General features: G+C 42.2%; 1 long non-coding RNA gene across 1 annotated transcript; it reads right to left on the reverse strand.

Moving 5' to 3' along the window:
* Positions 1–975: 975 nt before the first annotated feature.
* On the reverse strand, positions 976–16,801 carry LOC138412443 (uncharacterized). The gene is made up of 3 exons (XR_011244818.1): positions 14,394–16,801; positions 11,227–11,497; positions 976–2,291 (listed from the first exon to the last, which is right to left on the reverse strand). It is a non-coding gene; the product is annotated as an uncharacterized lncRNA (long non-coding RNA).
* Between the last annotated feature and the right edge of the window lie 1,762 nt (positions 16,802–18,563).

The following is an 18,563-nucleotide window of genomic DNA, read 5'->3' on the forward strand; positions in this document are numbered from 1 at the left end:
GATGTAGAAATGCTGTTAATGTGTATAATGATGCTTCAGGCCCATCCACAACTCATTAGAGCTGTCAGTGGTTAGACCAGCAAAGAGTGCAGTTTTTACCTATTACAACCAACATGATCAGAGCAGTTGTCTTTATGTACGGCCATTATATACTGCTGTTGTCATCTATACCACCGCTACTACTCATTATTTTGATCACATGCTTCTGTAATTCATCATCGCTGAAATATCTCAATCATCATTAAGTTTCCAGAAGATGATAAACAATTAATTTATAATGCTCAGTTATTTCAAATTGATTGTTAGCTTGTTAAATAGAATACCAGCACAGTAAGGGGGAAATTGGCAAATCACACATACATTTTTTTATTTCGATGCGATAACATCTCGTAACTTATATTTAATTTCTACCTTATCCCCTTAACCACATCTGGCTTTAGAAATGTGAGCATTAAAGGCCAACATCTGCTCTGCACGTTCTTCTTTTATAAATGAAAATGCAAGGTTTTGTTTACACACATTGTTTATGCATGTGGCTCCTGCTTTATCGTGACAGTTTTTTTCTTTTTGACAATACTTGCTATTTTCCTCGACTGGCGATGGAATAAACAGACCCACTTTACACAGATGCCAGATGTGTGGCGGTAGAACATATGCATATGAAAGTTTTAAATTCTCTCTTAAGCTCTTGTTACACAGCAGCTTATCACTGTTGGTGTTGGTTTTGGTTGTGCACGATGAAACCCTTTAAAGACAGTCCAACACTGTGTGGTGTTCTCTGGCTTTAAACTACATGTTGGACTGTGACCTTTGGAACACTTTTTCCTTTACGCCTGGTGAGACAACACTTTTTTGTTTTAAACATGATTGAGCCTTATAGAACATTGTCGTATATTGGGGTTGCGATGATGTGAAGATGATGAAGGAATCTCCGATGACACCGTCTTGATTGTATATAAAGGTTTATTACAAAAAGTTCAGTATCAATACAAGCAAAGCAATCTGCCTGGAGAGAGATTCGGGGCCAATGTGAATCTCTTCTCGAGGCAACTTCAACTCCTCGTTTATATAGGAGGGTTGTTTGCGTGAACCTAAAGAAAATGCATCTGGCTTTCCTCCAGATTGTCCGGTGTCAGGAAGGGAATAGCACCAGCTTAAATTTAGGGTGTCAGTTAGAGCCGTGGTCTAATGCTCTAATGTATACATTCAGTTATTCTCAAACAACCTAAAATTCCTCAGATTTTCTTAGGAGCTGGGGGCCTCAAACCCAAGGATAGACTTCCTTTAAAGGGAAGACAACACATAGCATTTCAGACACCACAACATCTTGAGACCTATGTGAACACATTTGTTGCAGCAGCTCTAGACCTTTATATTATGAGGAGAAGGCATCATTAAGGGTTTTGAAACAGGGTAGACAAAGCATACAACGAGGCCCCAGGCCAATAACTTGCTGCAAAAACCTTTTAATTTTCATTTTCGAGGTTTGGTTAGAGACTAGAACTTCTAGATCTGTGTATAAGATGTACCTGCGATGGCTGTGTTGCTTTGCACTAAACATTACTACTTTATTAGTATTTCTGTATTATGATGTGTTGTTTTCTTTATAGTTTTGATACAAACAGAAAGATGTGGAGATTGGAACGGTGTGGTTTGGTATCAACTGGTTGGTTGAAACTCTCCCAGGCATCATTTAAACAAGAACACATGATTTCAAGATTAGTCTTCTGCCCGTCCACTCTCAGAGTTAACAATGGTCTGCACTGCAGGTCGAAAGAGGACACTAGTAAAAAAAAAAAAAAAAAGCTCTTAATTTATCCCCTGCACCGTGCTGCACTATAGGTAAACTATAAGGTTGATATGACTTTGCACTTTACTGTGGAACTATCGGGCCGGTCTATTGTTTCCATGGAGTGTGGAGCTCTGCAGAAATGAGAGGAAATGCGTCAGAAGGCTTTCCAGGGCGCTGGGATGTCATCCTGCTGTATTTATCACCTGCTCGTCCTTCCTCTGCTCTCCTGCTGAGGAAGTTGAGTCACACACACACGTTCTCTGGCTCTCAGCTCGCCTTTGTTCTCATTCTCTCATACCTCTGATACTCATATCAGTCTTTCTTTTTCATAATCTCTCCCCTTCCTCCATCTATCTCTCTGTTTCCATCTTCTCCTTGGTGTCCTCCTTGGATTCCAGTCGGCCCCTGAAGGATGAGCTTAGTTTGAAAGCCACTCATTGGGATAAATGTGTGTGCTCTCAGAACTTTCTCCAGCCTCCTGGGAGGTGCAGAATCAGGCCTGAGAGAGAGAGAGAGAGAGAGGGAGGGAGTGGGAGGAAAAAATGGAGAGGATTCGGAAGTGGAAAGAGAGACAAACAGATAGGGGTAGACTGAGAGAGATTGTACATCAAGGGGCCCTTTGTACATTATTAGGTCGATATCTCAATCACAGCGTCTGCCATGCCGTGCTGCCGCGCTTTATCAGCCTCCTCTTCTCCCTTTCCACAGAGAAAAGCCCCCAGAAAACCATTTACTCTTTTTCTTTGATGTGAAGAGCTTAATGTCGTTCTGAGGCTTTCTCTCCGTTTTAAAACAGAGATTCCTGAGCTCTCAGATGGATGTGATAGCAGCCGAATTGTTACTGAGAGCTGATGCAGAAATTGTCCCGCGGCTACTGAAGTGAACTCCGATGCACTCTGATGAACTTTTTTTTTTTTCCTTGGTGCAGCAACAAAAGGTCAAATGAGGAGAATTACCTGAGAGAGGTGCACTTTCTCCTTGAGGAAAGACAAAGAAAGAAAGATTAATTTCACTAGCTGCATTTGTGACCATCTCCAAAAGACACTAATTAATTACAGCCATAATGAGCAGAGAGAGAGAGAGAGCACAAATTCTCCCTGCAGCCATCGGTCACATGTTGAGGGATTTGATCTGTCACTGTTTGTTTTAGCTGTAATTAATTTCCCACTCTGTGCAAATACGACTAACTGCTGCTACCGCAATCCACGTGTGGACATTTTTGGAACATTTTAATGAACACTGTGTTTGAAAGCATCAAAACTCAAAATGTCTGCACTAAGTCTCTACGTGCTCCAAAGTCTAAATCCCTCTTTTGTATACTTAGTTTTTAATTTCACAACTGTGGAATCGAGAATTATGAGTTTAAATCTGTGTAAACAAAAATATTCTCTTTTTACATCAGACATATGGTGAGGATGAAACAGGTCACATCAGACTAGATAGAAATGGATGATGTTTCATTGTCTTCTGTGAAGCAAATCATTTGAAACTCCAACGTAGCTTATAGCTTCAGAATCATGGTGACACTGAGTGTTAGTTGTTGTCAGCTAAATGTAGTACAGCATATTATCATTCCTTGATCAGTTTGTGAACATATTTTAAACATCTCATGCAGAAGTCACATCATCTATGCAGACAGTGATGTCTGACTGTGAGTGGGATGGTCAGGGACATGTGCGCTCAGTTTGGCTTCCAGAGTTTAAGTTAAAGAATTTCAGTTTTAGCAACATCTGGTTCATCTGCATCCAAAGACAACAGGTTATTTTCTGGATGGCCATCTTTGAATTACCATCTAGTTGAAGGAAGATGTCTTAAGGTTACAATAAAAAAAATTGAATATCCTTAAATTTCAAAACATCTTCAATGACTCTATAAAAGAAAACTATTTAGTTTTTTTTACACATTACACTTTACAATCCATTTTACAAAAATAATAAAATAAACACAATATTAGAATGTTTTTCTTATTTTTATTCCCTCAGGAGCTCTGACACAGTTCTGTGGCAGAGGAGCGTGTGATTTCCAGTGAGGGATTAGATTGTAGCCTGGTTATGAATCTTCAACTGCTCTGATTTAGTAACCATGACTCCTGCAGTCCTCTGACAGCTGTGATTTGTTTATTTCATCAATCTTCCCCCTCGTAGACAAACAGGCAGATTTAAGCTGTTTTCATATTCAGCATCTTGTGCAGTGCTCTCCACACACACCTCTTGATGTGTGTCACTGGCACTAATATAAGCATTTTATCATATTCCTGGTATAAAAAATTTTTTCCTTGATTTTATATATAATATAATTTACGCTTTTCATTTGTTTTCTGTGTGTATTTTCATGCTATCTGCATTTGACTTAAAACTTTGGTTAAATTTGCAGACGTACCACCATAGTGGTAACAGTAACTAACATGTCTGGCTAAATAGGTTCTAAGTGAGATGTAATAAACAGTGATTGGCCGTTAAAGACCTTTCACGAGCTGGTTTTCAGTTGAAATTGGAGCAGGCCGGCTGGTGTTGAGCTGCAGGATTGATGGAACACCCAGATCCAGAGCCCCATCACACCACGAGCTCATCCCACTCTCTCGTGCCGATAAATTTAGATCCTGACCGCCCTTTCAGTTCCTATTTGCTTATTGATCACAGATTTTCATCAGTCTTAAGTATTGAAGTATTGCAGAGAGGAGGGCCATGAATCTTATGCCGAAATAGCACCACAGGCCATAAGTTATTGAGCCAAAAACAGGGGCCGGCCGCCCAGTGGAGGTCCAGCCTTAACCTGTCAGGGTGGGACTAGCATTGTAATTCCAGGCCCGCAGTCTGTGATGGATATGCAGGGATTGGAGTGATGGCCTTAATACCACCAGACTGACCTGCTGGTTAATCACGATGTGCTGTTTAAGCAGCCTAGCACCAACAGGAAGGCACCTAGAAACACACGCATAACTCTGTCTCATCAAACAACCACACTTACAATCTGTACTCACACACACACACACACACACTCACACTCTGCTGCCCCCTTTACTATGGGCACATGTATTAACACACACATAAAAACGTTACACCTCGTGCACTTTTCACGATATGTGAGTGCAATTAATGGCACCACTGTACATCATGTCACACGCACACAGAATTCACACAGTCACCTACACTGGTCGTCACAGTGTTCCCAGGAGAGGGAGAGGGAGGTCTCTGTCACACTGACCTTTATCATGCTGCATTAGCATGTCAGTCACCAGCCCCTCTCATGGGGAAGTACATATAAAGTAGGGAATTACCCATGGTGTTATGTGTACTACGCTTTGCAACGTTGCTGCAGGGGCATGTAATTCATTTTCAACGTGTGAAATAGAGTTTGATTTTTAAACATATTTTCCATAATGTCTTCCTGTGTTGGTGCAGATTGAATGTCTCTTAAACTGCAGCCCTTTAGTAAAAACTCTTGAGATGTTCAGAGGATTCACAGCAAGCGAGTTGATGATGTTTCAAACGTGTAACAGATGCAAGACTGATCTAATGTAAAAGAAAACAAATATCTCGGGATAAAAAAGACGTCTCATAAATGTAGAAGATGCTGATAAAGATTTCAACTTGGAGAGAGAACAAGATTTGAGAGCTTTTGACAATAACCACCGTACACCGAAACCATCCGCTGAGTTCTTTCATGTGGGAAAGTTAAACTCCGTAAAATGGACCCAATTGTGTGGAGTTCTTCTTCTTAAATTTACTTCCTGTCCCTGACAATCTTAACTCGCTGTCATGAACAGCTGAAAAAAAAACTGTTATTCTTTTGGTTGAATAAGAATCATTTGCAGTCAGCCCTGTGAAGAAGAATCCATGCTGAACAGAATCTCTTAAACTGAACTGACAGCACATCCCAAGCAAACCCTCCATGTAAACAGTCCTCTGCTGCATTACCATTATCTGGGATGAATATGCTGTGTGGACATGCATAATACATGATAAAATGGGTGTTATTGTAATGTGTGTTCCTCACTGGCATCCCCCTCTGTTTTCTCCATGTAACAGACACATATATGTACTGAAGGGGACACCGCAGCACTGGAGGCCCATGTCTCTCGAAACTCAAAAGTCCCAGAGCTGCGACAAATTATTATCGTCCTCTCTCTCTTTCTCCCTCTGCTTTCCCTGCCTCTCTCATCCTCTCGTCTGTCAGTCAGCCTCCGGCGCTTTAGCAAGCGTCTTCCTCTCTGTCCCAGTGGGTTCCCACCAGTCAGTGGATCCGCCCTGGGTGCTGGCACTAAGCGCTAATTACACCGTCTATCTCACCACAGCGGCAGCCGTAGCCAAGCAGATCTCCCTTGTTTGCTAATCCACAGCTGGGCAACACTTCAGTGAATGCTCTCTGCCAACCGATGAGTGTAAGTTGACATGTAGTAGCGTACGGCAGCTGATGGGAATTCTTCAACAACACGATACATAACAAAGCATCCATATGTGATTCTACTCAACAACATGCATTGAGATACTTGCGTTTTGTCGATGATTTGATTTGTGTGGTGTGTAAAATGTGAGCGATGCAGGGCTGAAATCCAAGAAGCATTAGGGGTCATGTCACCAATTCCCATGTGCATGGCGGGTCCACCATGTTGTATATCACTGCTAAATGAGCATCAAGTGGCAGATGTCTGATGAGACACAAGATAGCTCCACAGCTGGGAAAGAGGTCTTGAATCATTTACAATGTAATCCACTTTACTATCCCTTCCTCCGATGGTAAACTCCCCAATCCCGTTACTTTAAGCCCTCTTTTCCAACCTGAGGCTGCCAAGCTTATTGCCTGCTAGACTCTTAGTCATGTGTCCTAGAGAGAACCATACCTCGAGAGACTCGGCTGAGTGGTTGTGGTTACAATGGGGATCACGTTGATCACGTGCTTGGTCATGCGATCTCATTCCTTTCCATTACCAGGATAAAGGCTAAGTGATAAACAAAGTTAAAACAATGTGAGATTGTGAAGCCGTGTTTTAAAAAAACAATTAGCCACAGCCTTTGTGCTTTATTCAGCGACTGGAAGGGAAAAAACAAAACCCATTCCAACCCACACGCAGTGAATATAGTGAGTGTGCCTTGGCCCATTTAATCAAAATAGGCATTTCTATTTACTGAAACAGTGTCACCAAAATATGAGCTTTGATCAGAGGTTCATTATGCACTTGCACAAAATAGAGCAACATATTTTTCATGGCCATTAACTCCAGTTCATCTTTGAAAAACACTTTTTATTGTCCTATAAAAGATTTATTGTAATTCTTGGATCAACAATGTATTTTTTATTCTTGTCAAATACTGTAACTAAATTACAGCTGTAAATAATTTGGGGGTTTTGTTTGCATTCAAGATACACAAGGTCAATTTGGCAGCTAAACGAACAATACTTCATACTTCAAGTATTTAAATACAAAAGGCTCATTCTATGGTAAAGAAAACAACAATTCATACAATTTAGATGAAACACACCGCTAGGATTATTTTGTATTCAATTTTTGCCAAAAATCCCTTTCACCTAAATCTTACACACTGAACCTTTAAGTCCTTGCGGGTTCATCACTTCATCATCACACATTTTGCACTGCCCCTTGGTTTCCGCAGACGAAGGTCAAGCAGCATTAATTAGATCCTGGCACTGCACATATGTGCCATTGTGTCTGAGGAAGCAAAGACGAGCTTAACTGCAATCTGCCCTGCAACAGGTTCTATGTGAGTCCACACTGAGGTCTCCCAATGGACACATGAAAATGTCTGATGATGAAAAAATTGTAACAATCATTTTCAAAAATCTTTCTTATTTTAGATACTTGAGTAAGATTTAATAAAGTAAAAGTATAAACAGAAGCTTTCACATGTTTTTTGCATTCATTCTCTTGTGGTGTGTATTGTCTAGTTACAGCACAGTGAAGACATAGGGTCAATGGGTGTGACAGCCAGTCACCTCGCCATCTCTGTGACAAGTTGTGTAATCGCCTGTGTGTGTGTGTGAGAATGATATGTTCTGTATATCACTTCCCCTGGAGGGTAGCTTTTCAGGGAGATATACCATCACACTGACGGGAGTGCTGATCTGCAAATGGGGACAAGATAAATGCGCATGTCATTCACAACCACATGGGATCTCTTCTTCACATGCCAGAGGACGGGTAATAAAAAACAGTTGGGCCGTGACGGTGGAAGGCACAGGTTAAATAGCGGTGGGGATACTGGAAGCCGTTTAGCACTCGAGCCCTTTAAAACAGTTGCTGACCTGCACTGCATATCACAGTGCAACAACTGGGGAAAAGATCGCTTTGGGTCAGCTCCATCTTTTAAGTCAAGGTGATGTAAAAGAACCAGAGTCCTGTCTAAGTGAAGCCCTGCTGACTGCTGACCTTTGTGTCTTTTCCCATCTATCGTGCTGAGCTGTGTGTGTGTGTGTGTGTGTGTGTGTGTGTGTGTGTGTGTGTTGGTCGTGAAGGATGCTTGTTTGCGTGACAGTTGGTGCATTGGGATGTGCGCATGCAAGTGAGGGACTTGAAGGATCTGTCTTTGTCGTTGTGTTGCCTGAATGAACAATCTGTCCTGCTCATATTCAGCCAAGCATATCCCGCCCTGGCCCCAGCCCTGCCCGTGGTGACAGGAAAGCTGTGGCAGTTTAAAACAGTTGACATTGTTCTGGCAGTGAGAAGTGCTTATGCCGAGAACATATCCGTTTGTTTTCTGCCATATGCAGCAGGAAGAGCTGCAGCATCTCTGATGGACGCTAAATCAGGTTAGAGGAGAGGGTGAGACGAGCGGACAGTGCCACTGCAACACATCAGCCAATAAAAGATCACCTGGAGACAGTTGTAACTTATCCATTTATTAGTAATGTATTGAAGTAAACCCTCACTGTGCACGGTCAGGATAATTTCCTCCAGACATTATCTGGACTTTACCTTTCACACATAAACAATGCACTGTAACAATGTCCATTTCAGATACTCTCACAACAACAGGGGAATCTCTGGAGGGTTAAGGTGAAGGGTGGAGCCTGGGTAGAGCATAGCAGGATGAAGGAAATTATGTATAAACACTGCTGCAGAGATCAGGTATATTTATTTACAGCACACTGACACTTGTGTGGGCTCTTATCACCAAATGACTCAGACGTTTGCATTGTGACATCAAGCCCCTCTGGATAATTTCAGGAGAATATCCAGAGTTCAGTGCTTGTCTGGAAGAAGCCTTGCTGTGCTGCAGTGAATCTCAAAACACAATTTTGATTGGATAAAATGCAAATTAAGTTTCAGTACTAAATACAAAGGAACGAATCAGTTAAATAAATAGTTTTGTTTTTTCTTTCGGAGTAAGATGAGGAGATTGACACCATAGATTTGAAGCGACAGGCAGCAGTTGATAAAGTGGAAACAGGGTGGAACAGTCAGCGTGGATCTGTCCAAAGCTTAAAATAGATGCTGACAATCACCTCTGAAGCTCTAACATGTTATATATTGTCATTCAAAATGTGTGAAAACACTCCAGTGAAGCTGATCTTATAGCTTTTCAAATAAACTCTAATTTTGTATAAGTAATTTTAAATGCTGAGTTCAACAAAAAATAACGTTAAATAACGTTATTTAATAAATCTGTTTGACCCAGGTTGAAAAAACACCACAATTTCCTTTTTTGAATTAAGCTCATTGAAGCATTTTAATCCTTTGCGTCTTCTCTGACATTTTGCACCACACACACACTATCTGTGTGCTTGAGTATGAAACTGCTCTCTAGATAACAGCTCCACTGTCTCTGTCACGATGTGCGCAGTGATGGAAAATAATAATAGCAGGAATCAGCATTCCAACATCTGGGAAATGTTTAGGTGTAAGTGTCACCTCAGGCGGAGATTAGCGGTGTTCCCGTCTCCCGCAGGGGTAACAGTGGTGTATACAGCACCTTGCAGCAGATAACAGAGCTCAGGCAGACAGTCGGATGTGTTTATCAGTACCAGAGGCGTTCCCCAAGGCTCCATATTAATGCCAGCCTTACTCTGCATCTTTATGTGGTGTGCTTTGGAGACTGGCCAACCCATTTCTCCTCCTTCTTACTTTCTTTACTCCCCCTTTCCTCTGCTGTTTACTCGATCTCCTCCCTTCTTCGTTTTTTCCTCCCTCTCCTCTCCACCTCCCTCGCTCCTCCTCATTTCTGGTGCATGCCATGGTCTACCTGTCATCCTCTTTGTGTGTGTGCGTGTGTGTGTGTCTCTGTGTGTGTGTGTGTGTGTCAGACCTATCACTCTGGGCTGATTTACTACACCGTGGGGGACACAAAGGTGCAGGAAATGGAGGTCAGGACTCATCGTTAGTGGCCAATGAATTCTTAATTAGGGCAACAAATGGTGCAGTGCCTCTAGTGTGGCTGGAGCGCTCCCAAAGCACCAGAGTTTGGAGGCCAGTCACCTGCACTCCCTACGTTAGTTGATTAGGTGCTGGACTGCGGCAAACAGATAATCATGGTCTGCTGTTTACACATACCCACATACTGTGATGTGTCTAATATGACAGGCGGTGGGGGAGTTTAAGCAGATTTCAGGTTTAAAATACAGGGGGGGGGGGGATCCTCCTTGTTTTCATGTACAATGTGATTAGTTCAGCATTTTTTTCAGGATGGAAGGATCCCAGAATAAATGAAAGAACAGTGGAGGGTCCATTATAAGGAGATTCTCAGCAGGGTTTGGATGCGATGTTCCATGTGTCGTGTGTGATAAAGGGGAATACGGCTGTTTGAGTCCCACTATCTATGTACGTTTAATGAGGCCGCCATTATTTTCCTCTCACTCCGTCATGTAATTGAAACACCAGCACTCTTTTCTGAAAAGGGTTCGAGACAAGAGCAGCAAAGGGAAGAAGCTTTGCTCCTTTTCCAAAAATTGCTTCCAAATGTGGGTCATGATTATGAGTTTGATGCAATTTTGCTACATAGCAGGGCCTAATTGCTGTTTCCTCGGTCACTCTCATGGTACATTTTAAATGGAAATAATTATTTCATTTTAGTGGAAGAGGACATTCCTCCTGCACCCAGTGGGATCTGTGTAATATGCTTTTTCGTGATCACAGAGTCTGGCTTGGAAGATGACCTTATTAAAATGTCCTATTTCCCCATCCTCTTCAGTTTGTGACATTGTCGGCACTTAATTAGAAAATCTTTTCCTTTTCTGCCTCCCTACCCCAAAGGTTATGCAGTAAACGTTGATCCAAGTCAATACTTGTCTAATTAGAGACCCCCCCCTTCTGCCTTGAGTAATGCATTAATCAATTTCTCTGAAAATCCACCGCTGCTTATCCTAAAATATGTCACCTGTCAACAAACAACTGTCAAGCGTAAAGGGAACACTAAACCCTGTAAGGGCTGTGCCCACTCTTGCCCTCCATTGGTGCATGTGTTCTTTTCACCTGTTCTTACCTCCTTTTTCACTCTCCCTTTCCCATCCGTCTCTTCCCTCTGCTCCAATCCAACCTCTCTGTGGGTACATCAAACGTCCTCAGCCTGGCTGTGTGCTGACAGGCAGCCCACTGACAAGCTCCCAGGCCATTCTGAGGGGAGCTGAGCCTCCCTTCATGAGGCCCTCGAAGAGACAGTGTCACAGCGAATCCATTCTGGAGGCTGGCCAGCATAGTCTGCCCCTCTCAGAGCGCGCACAGGAAACAAACCAGAGGAGTTCCAGTGTGTGCATCTGTGTAAACAGAAAAGACGGATGACTGCGATGACAGCGGATGCATTGTAAGCCAGAGAACAAGACAGAGGAAGAATGTGAACTTTAAAGGTCCATTAGCACAAATTGTGAGCTGTGACCATTTCATTAAAACTCCCCCAAGATAACTGTTGACCGTTTAATATAGGCTTACGTTCTAAGGGCGACACTCCGTAAATCCTTTGGGACACCTCTACATGTATCCTGCTCCCTGTTGGATTTGGGAAAGTTTACACACCAGGAATATAGGGCTAAATTCTCCTTGAGCACATTATAAGGAACAGCATACTAATACTGGATGGGGCGTCCTTTTGCTTTAACCAGCTGTTTTTTAAATATTGGGGTGTGGATTCCACCACATGTTGGAAACTCTTATTTGAGATTCTGCTCCACAGTGACATTGTTGCATCGCGTAATTTCGGCAAATTTGTCAGCTCTTCCGATCTTTAAAAATGCTGAATCCCAAATTGCTCCTGATGATTGCACCATTAGTGAGTGTTGAATCCGTGAGATGGTGAATGAAGTATAGTGTAAAGCGCTTTGAGTGGTCAATTAGAGGACAAAAGTGCTAAATAAGTGCAGTCTATTTACCACATGTCAGCTGTGAAGCCATCAGGATCTTTGACGAGCATCTCGCTTTAAAGTGTAAAGCAGAATACATCAACAGGTCTAATTGTTTCGACCTTTGTCTGAATGCACTGTTTGTTTAAAATAATACTGGGGCGTTTATTAGCTCACTTGGTGGTACAGAAGTACAGAGGCTCGACCTAGAATATCATCAGCCCCCAGAAGCATTTCATTTCATCACATGTTGGTGAGAGAAGAAACTGGGAGGGTCGTTCCATTCCCTTTATCCCTTTATCCTTTTCTACTCTCTAACAGCTGGCTCCATTGTGTGCGTGTGCGTGCGTGTGTGTCGCAGTCACATGACTCCTCTCCCAATTTATTATTGAGCGCTCTGCCACACTCTGACAGAGTCACAGCTAATTAATAAGTAAAGACAAGACGCCAGAGGTTCTGACAATCCTCAAGCAAATGACAAAGGAATAAATTCATTACAAACAGAATTAAGTTAAAAAAAACTTTTCCCTTTCGTTTGTCTCATTTGTTGCCATGTGCTTCATTTATCAGCATCTCTACTAACAACTCCAACACTGCCACGCTTTATTGAGAGCAGCTCTGAAATCATCTTAACTAATCAATCTCACTTTACTTTCCTCAGGAGCTTCTCTGTGGGTATCAGGAGGGGTTGGTGTGTGTGTTTGTGTGTGTGTATAAGTGTGTATTAGTGTGTTACATTGAGATGCAGCAACAAGCTCCCACAAAAAAACATAGTGCTGTCCAACTATATCATGCACACACACACCTCTGAAAGACATGCACACTTGCTTACACATGAGCACATTCAATACACACACTCACACGCACACACAGTGTCATCGTCAAAGGCACCTAGGGCAGCACAGCTAACGTGACAACAGCCCTAATGAGCTCGCCTGAGTGGGTGACCCTGGCCCCTGGCGAGAGGAGTGGAGTCTCCATGGAGATGCGGAGGCGAAGCGTCTGAGTCACTGTGTCATGCAGGTGTTTTTCGAGGGGGATTAAACACCTTCATTTTGTCATATTAATCCTACATGAACGCAATTGCATCTGTTACATTGTAAGTTATTAGCGTGAGGGATTGTCTTTTCAGAGAACCTGCGGTTGCACTTTAACAACAATTTTAACCAAATTAGATCAATATATTTCTTGGATGTCCCCGTTTCTCGCTCTCTCCATATTACTGTACCGCAAAATGGCTTTCGCAGTCTGAGTAAGTGGCCATTATTCTGCCTGACAGGCCCAACCATGACACATTTAGGGGTTTGAGGTGCATAATGATGACTGTGGGCTCCCCAATCTTTCATCATCTTCAGCAACAGAAAGGGGAATGAGCGAGAAACAGTGAGTGAGAGGGCGTAAAAGCGAGAGAGGGAGATGGAGACGGAAGCGAGGGTGGAATGCAGAGAGCTCCGGGGTCCTCAGTGTGCTTGGTGATGATATGAGGGGTAATGAACTTCCAGACTTTATGCATCAGAAGCGTGACACTCCGCATCGCCTTGACTGTCAGCGATTTCTGCCACGTATATGGTGAGATGAGGCCCTACGCATAATCTCCTTCCCTCCACTCCATACCAGCTTTTGAGGCACACTCTGCTGACTTAAAGCCTGCATTTCATTTGTCAGCCTAATGGTGAAATTTGTAAGGAGTTTAAATTCATGCTTCTCCGGGGATGTCATGTGGAGTTGTCTGCGGTGTCACTGGGGAAAAGAAGCGAGTTTGCTGCTTGGTGTGAAAAGTAATCACTTTAAACATGGACGAGTCAGAGCGGTTTAATGGCGGTATAACCGTCAGTGAAGCTGTCTGTGATTCAGTGTGCTGTATATTTATGATACACGTAATACCAATCAAATGCAATGAAATGCATGTGTTAAACATTTTCGTCCTCCCTTTAAGTTCACTGCAGCATTTCTGTCTAAAACACGCTATTTTTAGGTGAAAGTGAAGCCACCTGAGATGTCACTGTAATTCCCTGTTGCTCTGGAAACCTGTGCATGTTAACAACTAGAATGACACTCATTAGAGCGCATTCCTTCGCCAAGGCCAACCAATCTTACACATCAAAGAAAAGTACTAATTTTGGCTCTTAACTGGAGCTTTAGGGATTAGCGCCCCCCCCCCATCATAAATCCTGCCCCCTCCCTGTTAGTGGATGGGACATGGACCAAACTAAACAGTCCCAGTACACATTAAATACTATTTTAGGTAGCTCCTATCATGCTAATTTTCTTCCGGTAAATTGTAATTAGTCATGATTGACAGCTGAATCTGACTCACAATTGGTTGAGAGCATGTGTGTAGGTCGGTGCTGCAGCTCCATCCCCCGATGTCTGCATTCTTCACCTTCTGGTCGGCAGGCAGGGAAAACATCTCACATTAGCTTCCTTCATATAACTGCCTACAGGCCTATGAGAGTAACTGGGCTATTTGTAAATGCAGCCACAACACTCAAACAAAACTGCAGTTGGTATTATTTCCCCTAGAAGTTCAGCCAAAGAGGGCAAATAGGTGTTTGCTAGGGCAAGTGCAGACTTGTGCGAGTCCTTCTTTCTCCTCTAAATTATGATTCACTAACCTGGAGATTTGTTTAAAACCCGTATGATTAACCTTCTGTTTGTGTTACATGATCTGTCTGACTTGTTTTTAGCAATGTTTCCACTTCACTGCACCCAGAGCTCAGTGATTAACTTAGTGACTACATTATTAATTATAGATAACAACTGACTGCCAAAGCTAAAACACCTGTTATGAAAAGTTAGATGTAAGCTTTAAATAAAAACAAACAAACTGACACAGAAATATAAAGCAAGTACAGTGCACAAACACACACAACACACACACACACACACACACACACACACACACACACACACACACACACTTACAGTAGAAGCATTTTTTTTCTTGGCTTGCAGTAGAGAGAAGCCGGAGCCTCTCATCACACATGAATAATTAAAACCGAAAGAACGCCTTTGCTTTTTTGCAGGGTCAGCGCACAATCAGTAGGAAAGGTCGAGATCGGGGACACTGCTGTGAAGGGGGCAGGGAATGAAAACAAGCTGGTGCCGCGGTGCACAGATGAAAGAGAGGTGTGGTGTTGAGATTGGGTGACATGAGGGGGGCGGGGGTGGGGGTGGAACACCGGACAGGAGCTGAGAGTGAGATGAAATGGATTTAGAGAGGGCGGATGGGTCTTTCGAGTTATTACAAAAAAAGGATTGATATGTCGGTTTGTTTGACTGGACTGAGAAATTGCTGTAGCGTCACCACATTGTCTGACTTTGTTCTTTGCAGGAGAAGATTCACTGTGTGTAAAACTGTTGGATTACAGACTCGGAGAGACGTTTCTCGAATGCATTAATGTTTACATGAGGGAAACTGTAAAGCTGATGATAGTGGGGAGGGGTGTTTCTGTGAGTGAGCACTTTGTTCATGCATGCAGATGAAGATATGGTAATGAGACTGACTGAAAGTCTGTGCAAGCGTGTGCATGTATAATTGCCTGTTTTACTCATGTTGTGACTTTGGGTAGCAAGCAGCCACTGACTGGTTTGTTGTAGGAGATTAAACTCTGAATTATGTTTGATGAGCTCAGGAGATGATGAAGACGTGGTATTCACTCAGTGCTTTAACTATATGTGTACTATATGTACCGAGTGTAAGCACAGAGATAATAATAATGTTCTTCATTTGACCATTAACATTTGTTCTTATATCCCTAAACAATCTAAATATGAATAGTACATTCTCATTAATTAAGTCTTTAAAGACAATTGGAACTTACAACAGGTGAATAGAATTTTAAAAATGTAACTAACAGATATATAGACCATGAATGTTCCCCACCTGACTACTTACAGTGAGACACTTTTTTTTTTTTTTTTTTACTCGTTTCTTTAGTTGTACTTTTAAATATGGCAATAGGGCATATTCTAATTCAATATGCATCACACTACATAAATTATTTTTCATTTTATGACTTCATATATCACAGTATACATATATTCTCCTTCTTGGTGCTCACGATTTAAAAAATGTAGTTTGGGTCACAAAATAAACGAGTGTCGAGTACCATACTAAATGGTGTTTTTATCATTTGTAAGCTTGAAATAAATGTTGGATTACTTTGGCTAGTGAGTGGTACTTAGCAGGTGGAAAGACATCACACTTATTCTTTTCCGTTTGGTCTTAGATTTCAAAACGGTCCTGACACAGAGTATTGCTCTGTATCTGTACTGTGAGCCATGATTGGACAATTACCTTGCAGCGAGTGAGGTGTAATATTTAATTCAGCAACAAAAAAGTGAAATGAGGTCTGCAAAAACATTAAAAATCGTTTTTCAGTTTCCCTATTCTGTTTATTATTTCCTGCCGCAACAATCACAACACCTTGAGGTTTCCCTGAGCCCCAGGTTAGGAAACACTTTCTCTCGCCCATGCAGTAAAAATCATCAACAAACCGCCATGTTTTGCAATAAGATTATATGAGAAGCCTTTGACTGTATAGCTGTGTGTACTGTGCTGATTAACTCCTGGCCTCTGAGCGAAAGATGAACTTTTAACCTAAGTTGCGATTATTGAAATCTTACTCCCCAGCAGACACACACAGACTTTCACATGACCTCGGATTGGTACCAGTCCATGTGTCCATTCTGCCCACTCTAATCATCAATCTGCAGCCCGGTTCACCAGCCGCTGGCACCTGTCAGGATGAAAGACATGGATTAGAGACAGAGAGAGAGAACGTGAAAAGGTTGGGCACACAATGCTAGCATCACGTGTCCCGTTGCTAGGGAGGATGTGTGTGTGTGTGTGTGTGTGTGTGTGTGTGTGTGTGTGTGTGTGTGTGTGTGTGTGTGTGTGTGTGTGTGTGTGTGTGTGATGTGAAGGCCAACATTACTGTCAGGCCTAGCTACAGGCACAATAGGATGATATCCAGATTTTTGTGTGCATGTGTGTGTGTGCATGTGTGTTTGTGTGTGTGTGTGTGTGTGTGTGTGTGTGTGTGTGTGTGTGTGCGTGTGTGTGTGTGCATTTGTGTTTGTGTGTGTGTGTGTGTGTGTGTGTGTGTGTGTGTGTGTGTGTTTTCCTCCAGGACTCATGTGTGGCTTATATGATTGTGTGTGAAGTGTAAGAAAGCTTGTGCCTCTTCTGCTACGTTGTTTTGGAAAAGACTATCACTACACATCATGCTCACCCATAGAGTTTAACAGCTACACACACGCACACGCACACACACACACACACACACACACACACACACACACACACACACACACACACACACACACACACACACTAATGCTTATCCCCTCCCTATTTCATGTCTAAAAATAGATCTTTTTCTCAATGATCTCTCTGCTTCTCAAAGCAGCAGGCTGTAAGACAGGCATATGCATGGGGTTAACTACAGCCCATCCACTGAAGAGCTCTCTCTCTCTCCCTCTTTTACCACCCCCCAACCTCACATACACATTTACAGACACACACACCCTCCAAGCAGCCCATTCAGGGTGCAGATGGCAGCCAATGTGTGTGAGACAAGAGACCCTGTGCGCTCAGTTGGTACAGGGAATCAGGCTCATTGACATGCAGGCAGTGCTTCTCCTCCAGTCCAGGAGAGCCAGCTTCACTCCGGAGCAAGCTCGGAGACAGTAACTATGATGTCCATATGTTCATTACACCCTGACTTCCTATGACCCCTCTCTGCCCTTGGACAGGATGATATTTAACGAATAACACCTCACAATCTAGTGTAACAGACCTTTTCAGTCCTAGTTGAGTGCAGATGTTGGATGAAGATTAAAAAGGCCAACAGGTGCTGGATATTGTTCTTGTGCACAATAATTGATATTGTTTTTTGTTTTTTTAATCTACTAATTATTATTCTATTGCATTTATTCATCTATACTTCCTTTCACACCACCCATTAATCTAACAGTTAGCTTTTTGTCCAGCCTACTATCTTTATATCCACCCTGCTCCTCATTTACCTACAGAACACGACATCTCTCCTTTCCAGACTTATTATGTATCCGGCCTCCACACTTCAAGCCGTGTGTGTGTCACATTTATGGAAGACGAAGAGGTTATTAAATCAGAGATCAAGGATCACATTTGGGAAACTCAATTCAAATCACCAATTCCATAAAAAGACCAATTATTTTATTAAGAAAACTGTTGGTAGACAACATGAAGCACATGCGTCCATGACCTCAATATCTTTGACCGGAAGAAAAACACATTCAGTCAATCATCAATCAATTTATATTTATTGCCCATATTCACAAATGACAATTTGTGAATATAAGTTAACAAGGTGGAACATTCTCTGCCCTCAACCCCTTTTTATTTTTTTTTATTTTTTTTCTCCCCTTGGCTTTTAAAGATTGATAGGTTTGATATTTTATATAGATTTTATTAAATATTATATTATTATATTAAGGT

This window comes from Paralichthys olivaceus, chromosome 12, assembly GCF_024713975.1.
Source record: "Paralichthys olivaceus isolate ysfri-2021 chromosome 12, ASM2471397v2, whole genome shotgun sequence".
Lineage (NCBI taxonomy): Eukaryota > Metazoa > Chordata > Actinopteri > Pleuronectiformes > Paralichthyidae > Paralichthys > Paralichthys olivaceus.